The sequence below is a fragment of the Elephantulus edwardii genome, unplaced genomic scaffold, assembly GCF_000299155.1.
Source record: "Elephantulus edwardii isolate Elephantulus edwardi_28Jun2011 unplaced genomic scaffold, EleEdw1.0 scaffold00095, whole genome shotgun sequence".
NCBI classification, from domain to species: domain Eukaryota; kingdom Metazoa; phylum Chordata; class Mammalia; order Macroscelidea; family Macroscelididae; genus Elephantulus; species Elephantulus edwardii.
This window is the reverse complement of record NW_006399845.1, coordinates 1,323,584-1,336,063: the sequence shown is the minus strand read 5'-3', so window position 1 is coordinate 1,336,063 and position 12,480 is coordinate 1,323,584.

Here is a 12,480-nt window from a genome sequence, read left to right as displayed (position 1 = left end):
ATCATGCTTGGGAGGGTGGAGGGACAGCACAGGAGGGGAAGGCCCTCTATGAGGTGGATTGATTCAGTGACTGGGGTAATCAGGATGGGTGTGTCGGGGTCAGTGCAATTGGCACAAGATAGAGCAGAGTTTAGGGCTATTGTACATAGGGTCGCTATGAGTCGCAAGCAACTCGATGGCACATAACAAATAACAAAGTGCAATAACAGTAACAGTGATAGAACTTATAATGAAGCTTGTCTAAGTTTACTGGGTGTTAGCACCTTTCTGTATGGCAAGATATTATCTAGTAAAGGCCATGCTACCAACATGTATGGCAGACCCTAGAGAAGATGGAAGTTCTGCAATTTGGAAACGCTGAGGTCAGCTTAAATCAAGAAAGGTGGACAATCTCCTCCCATGTGATTTTACTGCCTCTGAAAACACACTGGAGGGTCAGATATGAGTAATTTTTAACTCAACAGTAACCTCCAACAACAACCTGGATAGGGGAGTCCTCTAGAGGAACCCTTGACCAGCAGAACAGGTCTTGGAGGGTCTGTAGGGACCATTACAAGTGCTTCCCTGGGTGGCACAGTTAACTTACCAAGCTGCTTAGCAAAAGGTTGGAGGTTTGCGCTTACCCAGAGGCACTTCAGAGGAAAGACCTGGTGATCTACTTTCCATAGTTCTCATCTGATACACATTCAATCACCATGAGTCTGTGTCATCCCAACAGCAAAATAAACCAAAAAACAAAACAAAACAGAAAAACAAACCAATTGCCATTGAACCAGTTTCAACTCATGTTAGAGAAGGAATGGTCCTTCATGGAGCAGTGACTGAGACCTTGTGGAAGTGGATAGCCAGGCATTTCTTCTAAGGTGCCTGTGGTTGTATTTGAACCAACAACAACCTTTTGGTCAGTAGTTGAGCATCGAGCCCCTTTTGCCATCAAGAAACTTCTATAAAATGGCAGTTAGTGTGTTGTTGTTGTTGTTATGTGCCATCGAGTTGTTTGTGACTCACAGCAACCGTATCTACACCAGCTCTAAACTCTGCTCTGTCCTGTGCCAATCGCACTGTCTCTGACACTCCCATCCCAATTACCTCAGTCACTGAATCAATCCACCTCATAGAGGGTCTTCCCCTTCTGTGCCTTCCATGGCCTGTATCAGATGCACCTTAGTCTCCAGAGAGACACCATTGCTCTTCAGAACTTTGGAGAAGTCCCTAACAGCAGACTTTCCCATGGCAATACACCTTTTCATTTCCTGGCTGCTGGTGCCAAGAGTGTTGACTGTGGAGCCAAGCAAACTAAAGCTGTGAACAATCTCAATCTCTTCACCATCCATCCTGATGCTGCCAATTGGTCCAGTGGTGAGACTCTTTGTCTTCTTGATATTGAACCTCAATCCATTTTGAAGGTTGCAGTCCTTGACCCTTTGCAGCAAGCAGATTGTTGATAGATCTTCCACGAATCCAGACACCACACTTCTCCTCATAGAGCCCAGCCTCCCGGATAATCTGTTCTGCATCCAGGTTGAAAAGGTATGGAGACAGGACACATTCCTGGCGTACGCCCTTCCCAATTTTGAACCATGCAGTGTTTCCTTGCTCTGTTCTGACGACTGCCTCTTGGTCCAAATGTAGGTTTTGCATTAGCATGAGCAAGTGTTCTGGGATTCCCATTCTTCTCAGAGTCAGCCACAGTTTATTATGATCCACGCAGTCAAATGCCTTTGCATAATCAATGAAACACAGATAGACATTCTTCTGGTATTACCTGCTAATAGATGTTGCCCTAGACGTGCTCACCAAGTTGTGCCAAGAAAGCTGGGGAACAACTACTTGACCAACTGACTGCCACTTTTTAAATTTCAATTAGGCTCAAACTATTCTTACTCTTGCTATGTGCTAGGTATCATTCTAAGCATTTTAAGTCCTCCAAAATTTCTTTTGTGAGCTTCACATTTTCTCTTTTTCTTTACTGTAAAGATTTATAGCTTTTAATTAAACTAATTTACTTACAAAATTAAAATATATTATTTTCTAGAACAGTTTCACATTTTAACATTCCACTGATTTTTACATTCTACAGTTATATATGTTTGTTTTAACATAAAAATGTTTTCCCTACAACTGTTTTAGAAAAATAATACTCCAAGAGATTCCCCCTATATTTCTTATGATTTCTTTTAAGTGCTAAAGAGCAACGTTGTCACTTTTAACATTAAGGTGCTCCCTTCCAAGCCAATGTATTTTCCATCAGCTCAGCATATGTGGAGGGAGCTCTGGTGGCACAATCCTTAGTGAATCACTCTGCTAATCCAAGGGCTCCAACTCAATGGAAATGATATTGTGGAAGCTTTATAATGAACAAGCAAAACAGAACAAGAATCTATGCCTTTGACGTGTGGCACTGGTGAAGAATATTGAACTCAACATTATTTAATGAGCTCATTTGCTGTTCAGTTGGCACCAACTCACAGCTGACCCTCCACTGGGCTTTGAGAGACTTAAAAACTGCACAGGAAGAGTTTGTTCCGCTTTCTCCTGAGGACCTGCTGGTGAATTCCAACTGCCAAAGGGGTGTCACTCTTGCATTAGCATCGCAACTCCCTGTGAACGATGCAACCAGAGCTCCCTAGAACATGCCACAGGCTGCCGAAAGAACAAATGTCTTGGAAGAATTAGTGTCAGAAGAAACACATGTTTGCTTTGAGCCTTCCTCTCACTTTGGCCATGTTATCAGGAGGGCCCAGTCTCTGCAGCACATTATGACTGGCCTCAGGTCAGAGAAAAAGACCATCAGCAAGACATGTGGATGTAACAAGGAGCCTAACCCAGCAGTGACCTGGAGTACAGTGAAGGACGGGCAGATTGTCTTGTACATGATGAGGTGGAGCTGACCGGAGCCATCTAACAACACTCTTGTGTTTTCACCAGCTCCAGCCTCCTACAGAGGCCACTGTATGCCCACAAGGGACCAGTGCTTTGTTTGGAGAATTACAAAGAAACTTCTTCACAAGAAGAAGTTTCAGAGGCAGACTGGAGGAAAAAAATTAATGACTGGCTGACTTTGGCTCTTCCTCAACACTTCTTTGCAAACCCCTCCCTCTTATAAGGCCCTAAACCATTGTTAGCATTTAGATTTCCACCACCCCCCCCAGCCCCAGGAAGAACTGGTTCTTATAGAACCTGACAGAACAATTAACACCTAAGAAAATAAATTGTAATGCAAGATTCTAACTTCACACATACAAAGACTACTTTCTATCCTGGAAGAGCTCCAATTGTAATCTGATGCATACTGCTTAATCCAATTTAAAACTGTAATTAAAAATTGCAGCCACTTAGTGCCTCAGATGTAACTCCAAGCTTTCCAAAGGTTTTACATCCAATCAAGAGATGGCAGAAAAAGGTATGTTCACATTCCCCCCGCTGTATGTCTGGGTATGTTTGGAGAAAAAAAAAAAAGATGTAAACTGAATGTTCTCAGCTGCCGTTCTACCTTCTCCAATTCCATCAAATGCCATTTGTGGAACAAAATAAACAAGCAATAAAGGTGCCCTCATAGCCCCCTAACCTGATCAGGGACAGGTATGGTCTTGGCAAGTTCTTCGCTTTCTTCTTCTCCTAGTCTAGTATCGTTCGTGCTTCATTTGCAATAACTCTATTTTGAGATAATGAATTCAATTCTTTCTGGCTCTTCTCTGTAAACCTCATGCCCTAGGGACCTAGGGTGCACGCATGTGTGACTGACAACAACTTTAGTTTGGATCCAAGTAATACTTGTGCCTCTAAAACACAGAAAGTGGAGGGCTTCAGTTAGAACCAAGCCCTGGAGAAGCTGACAATGTAATTTCCAAGTGTGAGCAAATGATGAACTTTCCAATCTGGGGAGTGTCACACTCTGCGGACAAGTGGTCAGATCAGGGGATGAAATAACTAAGTGGGGGAAAATCAGGCTGATCTGATTAGGCTCTCACTAGGGAACTCACAGAGGTCAGTGTCAAGGTCCCTGGGACGGACAGAAGTGTCACCAGACTTGAGCATCACACAGGGCTGTAAAGAGTGGAAGACCTCCTATTTAGCTTTTCGGTGTAAATACACATGCAATGGAGCTAGCAGAAAACATGTGTAATTACAGTAGATGGGGCTGTTTTTATTTTCATTAATGGATCCCAACTGACTTCCCCATGAAGGGGGTGCTGGCATGACTTTGCTGTGCCCAGATCGCTGCTTAGTGGGACACACTGTTTCTTTGCAGAGTCGCACACAGGCAGAACTTGTATTAGTCATAGCCCTTTTAGGGAGACACCTAAACTCAAAGTGGGGTGGGGGTGGGGGGCTACTCATTGAACAGTTAGCATGCTCTCCTTCATCATCAGATCTGAAAGCTCCTCCTGGCACCAATACAGAGAAGTTATGATTCTATCAGCAGCCTAGCAGATGGCAGGTACAAAATGGCTCTAACCTTCTTAGAGAATGCAGGAGAATAGCTCCATGGAGTTTAACAGGACAGCTGCTATTTTCTCCCCTCACCCCCTGCATGACATGCCCCTCCATAGCTCAGAGCGCTACAGCGTCAAGTCCAGCTTGTGGTTACTCAACTTAACCCTTTGGGACAAGGAACAGCCTCAAGTCACTAAGGGATCCTTTCCTTACCGAGAATTTTATTCCAACAAATGCACCCCCACGTTTTGTCTTTACATCATGGTAGAGTACTTTTAGCATCTCTTTTCCTCAATTAGTATTTAAGAGACATTGGAGTACTTTTTCTCTTGGGCGGCAAAGTCTATTTTCCTGAGTACCAAGATGCAAAACACTGGAAAGAAACCTTATATGACAAACCTCCTCTTCAAGATATCATAAGGTTTGCATCTTAAGTTCCATTGTATTTACATTTTCTTTTATCTGTTCACCTGCTGCTGTTGTTGTGTACCATTGAGTCAGTATCAAGCCATAGCTGATTTTCAGAGGCAGTAAGTTGCATAGGAAGTGACGGCACAACTTTTTCCAGCAGAGTAGCAAGTGGATTCAAACCAAGCGCCTTTAGGTTGGCAGCACAGCTCCTTACCAGTAGGTGATAGGAACAAGCAAAGTTAGAGGAAATCACTGCCCATGGTTTCAGACATGCAAGAATTACTGTAATTTTTTCACCTTTATTAAACTGGCTTGGAAGCTTTGGTGATTTAGTGATAAGGGGTTGAGCTGCCAACCCAAATGCTCATGGTTCAAATCCACCAGCTGCTCCACTGGGGAAAGATGGGCAGTCTCCTCTGTGATTTGCTGCCTCTGAAAACTTACTGGAGGGTCAGCTATGAGCTAGTTTCTTTCTTTTCATCCTGAGGCCCCAAGACAGTGAATTTGTCATTTGTTGGACTCTCCCTCTTCACTCACCTCAATCTCCTCATTGAGGAGACTATGAGTTGAAATCAACCCAGTGATTTTTCTCTTTCTTTTTAAATAGTCTATTAAGTGTGCAAGAGCAACTTGGAAAAATTTCAAATGTTTTCAGAATTTCCAAAATTTGACAGAAATATAAAGTGAATACATTCTTGGGGGGAAAAAAATCCTGCCAACAGATAAGCTTAACACAGGGCTGCCACAAGCCTTCAATTTGTAAAAACACAGTCTTCAAAGGGCAATAAAGCACAATAAAACAAGGCATGCCTGTTACCCTTTATATATGCAAACAGAGCTTGATTTACCCAAGAGGTAACTTGCTCATAGCAACAGTCACTGCCTGGTATTTCCACCTCATGGTATAAGCCTTCTTTTAACCCACTGAATCAAATCACAAGTGAAGACAATTCTTGTACACAGCGGGTGATCAATAAATTCTTATTGAATAATGATCCACTTCTAAAGGTAAGGTCATCAGCCTGGCTCCCGCAAAGCCATTACCATGTGTTAGACAAGACATTTTTGTAACAAGGCCCAGAACCTACTTAAACACATTCGTGTCAAAAGAGGCCATATAATAGGATAAAACAGAGCTTCAGACCGGCTGTTGATTCAACCCCCAGATGAGAACTTGTATTCTCACCCCAGATACATTGAGTCAGAACTCACATTTTAATCAGAAACTCCATTTTTCATGAGTGTCACCCATATCTAAGTGATTCTTATGTGTTATCAGGGGCTTTTACTAAATTAGATTGATTTAGTGTATCTAGAGTAGAAATGCAAATTCTAAGCCACTAGACAGAATCGTTCAAAGTCCCAGAGGAAAAGCCAAGTCTGATAGAAACAAAGTGCAGACATTAGAGACAAGTCTCCTAGGTCAGCAAGAAGATAATCATTCTCTTGGGGACCACCTGGCTTCTTGTTGCTAGGGAGTTCTTTTGCACGTCATTTCTTCTCCCTCAGTCCATTAGTACACGGCCAAACTTCTCCCTCATTGCTGTCAAGTCAGACTCTACTCATAGCTGACAATCCGCAGCAGGTTTTTAGAAGCTGTAAATCACAAGAAGTTGCCCATCTTTTTCCAACTGAGCCACTGGTGGATTCAAACAGCCAGTCGGTGGATTCTAGCAGCCACCTTTGATTTAGAAGCACTTCCTACTGTGGCCACTTCAACATGGCGACCTCTGCTTATTTCTGGGAGACATTCTAATGGCTCAGCTTGCCAGGAGAAGATAATCATACGGCTGTTCCAATACCTCCATCCAGAGAAGCAGAAATGGGCTAATGTCTTACAACAAATGAATATTCTAACCCATGCTGTTATCTTGAGACTATCAAATAAAAGTAAAAATTCACACAGAAATTTTAGTTGCAATACTTTTATTTCATGTCAATCACAGAAATTAATTTTAATACAAATAATTTGAAAATACAACTAATTTGTCCTCCAAATCATAGTAACACTTAATAAATAAAAAAACAAAACACTTAATCATGCACACAAATCATTGGCTCGAAAAACTTTCACTTAAATTTTAACCAACTAAAGTTTCACATTGCAGAACTAAATTTCCCCCACCACCTGAAAGAAGGGCATTCTTATTTTTCTTTTTTTTTTTGTATGTGAAATGGCAAAAAGCAAAGCAGCTATTATCATTAACTTACATGGGATAATTCCCTAAGCATTCCCACACCCAGAAAATAAACTACCACGTCATACCTAATAAACACTTAGGACCTAAAATGACACTAATATATTGTGTTCACCGTCCAACGCCACTCCACACTCACTGCTCAGGGTACACTGTCCCTTTTACAATATGCTGCAAAATAAATGCTGAATGTCAGTTTCATTTTTCACTTTTTTTCCTCTAAAAGTAAAAATCCTCTTCTGATTCCTTTCAGTTAGCAAAAACAGGCACTAATATAGATCTTTTTTCCTATGAAAGCAAAGTGCCATAAAGCAAACTTTCAAAAAGTGGGGGATACCTGAATATAAAAAAGACAGTAAAAAAATTGCAACAATGCCTTAAATGATTAACGGAAATAATTTGTGGCAACATCTCATTTATCTAGAAGTTATAAACCTGACAACTGCAGTTGAGTCTGTTAAATACTAAAATATCATCAAGATGATGTAGCAAAGTTTCTCAGAGCCTCATTCATATCCTGTTTGCTGCTCCTTGACATAGAGCAGTAGTGCAGTTGCTTGATGCCATTCCCTGATTTTTCCAACTCCTCAGCAAACTGGGAAAGGCAGCTAGAGTAAGACACAGTGAAAGCAGAGAGAAATAATAATACGAGGACAAGGAAAAACTACAAAAACCATTAAGCGATTCAGAGAGCAAAGCCATTTGGTGCCATACAATGCAGGAACTTGAGCAAACGTATATAGATTCTCAAAGAGTTAAAAACATAAACGATGACTGAAAACACTCAATTATCTCTTGCAAGAGCAGAATGTGTACATTAAAGGAAGGCATATTTCAAGCAAAAGAAAAAAGAAATGGTACTGAAAAGAATAATCTTGAGTGATTTACACACTAGAACCTCCCATGCCACATAAGTGGGATATCACTACATATATATTGCTTATAAAGTACACAAAGTAATCTGTATAAAAAGACAGCACCTTTTTCATCATGTATGAATGAAATCATCAAAGTTATTTAAGGTAAAGGTACTTAAGTCATGCAGGGATCACTTAAGTCAGCTTCTCTCAAGAGAACATTATACTTTGTCCTGAGTTATCAGCTGTATTGATCAGCACATCCAAGGCCTTAAATACTTTCCCAAACAGGGCAGAGACCATAACACATCCACTAAGTGTTTCTCAAAAAGTGACCTGTAGGATAGCACATCCAAATCTCCCTTAAGAATTCGTTTATGATGCAGATTCCTGAATTCCAACTGAAATTCTATCATTCACAATGGCTAAGAGAGGGGCCTGGCATGCTACATTTTAAACACGAGCCCACGAGGATTTCTAGTGCATGTGGAATCATCACCCTGAAGTGCAGCCTCCCCACTCAGGCAAGAGGGAACCTGTCAACTGTGTGTGATCCTTAACCATGGAACTTAACATTCAGTCAAGCAACATCTAACTGAATAAACATCTAGATCCCCAATCTATAAAATCTTAGAATAAAAAAATAATAATTCATGACACATTCACACAATGGAATACTATGCAGCACACAGAAGCAATGATTTTGTAAATTATTATCTAACTTGGAAGGGACTGGAGAGCATTATTATATTACTAATTCAGTTCCACAAGGATTAATATTGTATAAAACCATTATTGTAGAATGAGTATAGGATCCAAGAGGGGTGGGAGAAGTTGGAAGCAGAGAGATGAAGATGTGCAGGGGGATTAATCATGGGGTTGTACAATTTGATGGGGGGGGGAGTGTGTGTGAAGGAAATTAAAAGAATTTGTTCTTGAAAACTATGTATTCAAATTTTGTAAATAAACTAGGAGAAAATTTAAAAACATCTTTAAAATGGATAAACCAAATAATTTCACTTTGGAAATTTAAGTAATAAAATAACAAGGGGGGGGTGTGTAAAAGATATGTTCATGAATGTTCAGCAGAGTATTTATGCATCCCTTTTTTTCCTTTCTCAACATTGTGGCATCAACATTCTCTAAAAGTTCTTCATATTTAATGGATATATCTCATTCTATAGTGTAACATAGATCTAGTATTAAAAATTCAATATTTTCATAATTATAAAAAAATAAAATACTGAAAATTTAAGGGACACACAATTGTTCCTATTAACAAGCGCATGAAAACATTATTATTGTTTCATATTAAAGATGTTTTAGTGTATTTGGAAGTGTTTCTACAATGCTTTTATGCATCAAAAGATAATATTATACACTGATGTTAGATACAAACCATACCTAATTGTCCTGACTTACATAAAAACTCAATTTGAAGACAGATTTAAAATGGAATTGTTATCTGGTGAATGCCTGTATATGTTATTCACATCATGTCCGAATCACCTAGCATTCTATTTCACAGACTATTAAGTATCTTGGATGTTAAATATTAACTCTTCAATGACTGAATTAATCCTTCAATGCTACTCCAACTATGCCAAATAAGGCTGCTGTCCTGGCTTTGAAATTTTGTGGACTGTAGATAATAAAATCAAAGGTGAGTTTCTAAATGTTTTATCACAAGAAAAGGATTATGGCATAAAAAAAAAGTTACTGTAGTTTATTGGCAAGTCGGAACCTACCCAGAGCTGACCCTCTAGCAGATTTTCAGAGGCAGTAAATCACATGGGAGGAGACTGCCCATCATCCTGCCATGAAGCAGCTGGTGGATTTGAACCATGTGTCTTTGGGTTGGGACCACAATTCTTTACCACCAAGCCAGACTCTGGTAAATGCTAATTATTTTAAAAAATAACTCACAATTTCTAAGCTATATGTATATTGCCTGGAACACCTGATGCTTCAGGGAAAAGAAAACTGAGTAAGAAAAAGCATCGAATGTAAATCCCGATGGTTATCTGGGGACAGAGAGCTGAAAGCAGCTTACATTCTGAATAATAAAGTCCAAATGTATTAAAAATTCACAGGGACCCAAGGTGGGGTGGGGAGAGAGCTGAGGGGTGAAGATGAGTAGGGAGTGAAACCACAGGGTAGCAGTTTGGTGGGTTAGAGGGAGGGCATGAAGGAAACGGGAACAATCTGGTGGGAACCTGAAATGACTGGGTAATGATGGGCAAAGTCCAATAGTGACTGATTTTCTAAAACATAATGCATGACAATGATTGTTTGAAACACAATATATACAAACTTAGTGAGCAAACCAGTATATTTTTTAAAAAAAAAACCAACCAACAAAAAACAGACATTAAGATGGGGGTGGGGGTTGGAAGTTCACAGGGATGTTAAGGTTGGTCATTAACACCCTTGAAAATGAGGGTGGACTCTACTGGATGGCCAGGGTAGTGTTTTTAGAAATTCCTAATTATTTGCTATATTAAAAGATTTGCCTTTTCTTGATAAGTGAAATCACTACAAAAATTAGCCACATGGTGACACTTCTGAGCAGTTGCCCACCTCTAACTGGGTGTGTGCTGCTGATTCTCCCCAGAGACCACCTGCCTGCATTACTATCAGCTCACCCTGGCCAGCAAGTGCCCTGCCTCCTCCACATTAAAGGCCTGAAGGCAGAGATTCAGTCTCTCCTGGCTTCACACTTTCCACCTCCAATAAAAGTCTTACTGCCAAGATCCTTTCCTACCTCCGAGGTGTTAAGAAAATAATTAGATAGCATCTGCAAATCACCTGGCATTCATTAGTGTTCTCAACCTTAACTGCACATTGGAATCACATAGAGAGCTTTCAAAGTCACTGATGTTTCAGAGTCACCGCAGGGGTTCTGATTGATGGGGCGAGAGTGCAGCCTGGACATTAAGAGAGCATAAAACTCCCCGAGTACAACTACAGGGCAGCTGAGGCAACCAATGCCAGCCTGAGAGGGAGCACGTTGTTGAGAAAAAAGGGGTTAAATTTATTCCAATGTCAAACTCCAAATTCAAACTTCAGACACTCTGTAATAAGTCACAATGACTCTTTTTGAGGGGAGGAAGTGAATTATTATTCCAAAGCTATTAAATTCCATTTACAAACTCACTAAAGAGGTCAAAGTGCATTCTGCTTCCTACCATCCATTTCCCTCCAACACAGTTGAGGAACGAAATGCTAAGGGAATGAAAGGAAATTATCCTTAGAAACAAAACTCAGGCACCACAAATAGCACAAATACAGTAAGAGGAAACTTCAGTGGAAGGCTGGTATGAAAAAAGAACAATTGCTTTGAAATTCATCAATGCACTAAGTGGAAAAAAACGTCAAATATTAAAAAGGCACCATTTCCCCAAGACTTTCCAGTAATGGCCCAAATTTATGTTAAGAAGATAAATTCCAAATTATTGCTTCTCTGCAAGCTTTCTGATAGGCAGCGTGCATTTTATGTTTTGGCTTCCAATCACAGGAAATGCAAACTGCTGTCACTTAATTTTCAAACAGTAATACTACCTTACATTATAGTTAAGCAGTACATTTTCAAAATGATTCACATAATAATGATTGCTGTTTACTGGACATCTACATGCACTCCATCGTATGCTAGTTACTTTCACCCACACAATCTCCATCAGTCCAATAACCTCACAAAGCCAGTTGTGTTATCCCATTTGACAAACTGTGTGAGTTTGGGAGAGATTTAAAATTATATACATGAGTACAGTGCTAGGAAGTAGCAGCTCTTCAAGCCTAGGTCTGCCAGTCGGAACTTCCAAACCTATGTTCTTCACACTAAATTGATCACATTTACTGTCACTAACACCCACAGGTAGTTTACCCTCTAGTGGGCTTTACGGAGACTGTAAATCAATCAACTGCCCGTCTTTCTCTTATGGAGATGCTGGTGAACTTAAACTACCAGAGAGGCATGGCTTTGGGTTAGGAGCACAACTCCTTACAGACGATGCCACCAAGCTCCCTTACACCACACTACCTTATGTAATTAGCACACCTCACAGGCAGGAAAGTTTATGACTCATGATCCCCACTGTCATCAAGTCAGAACTCACCCACAGCTTTCCCTCCAGCAGGTTTTTAAAGGCAGCAAATCCAATGGGAGGAGATGGTCCATCTTTCCTCCCATGGAGCAGTTGGTGGATTCAAACTGCATGCCACAGGGGTGGCAGCACAGCTCCTTACCCCTAGACCACCAGAGCTCCCCAAAAGGTCAGCAGTTTTAATCTACCAGCTTATCTGTGGCAGAAAAAGGGGATGTCTCCTCCAGTAATTATTTACATCACGTTGTTGTGTTCCACCAAGCCATAGCCAAACCCATAGCGGACCCTCTGGTAGATTTTCAGAGGCAGTTATTTGCACAGGAGGCGACTGCCCATCCTTCTCCCTTGGACCAGTTGGTAGATTCAAACTGTGTGCCTTCATGATTGCAGCACAGCTTCTTTGCCAGTATGCCACCAGAGCTCTCTTAGAAGCTTTGGAAAGAAAGTTCGCTACGAATTGCGATAGAGTCA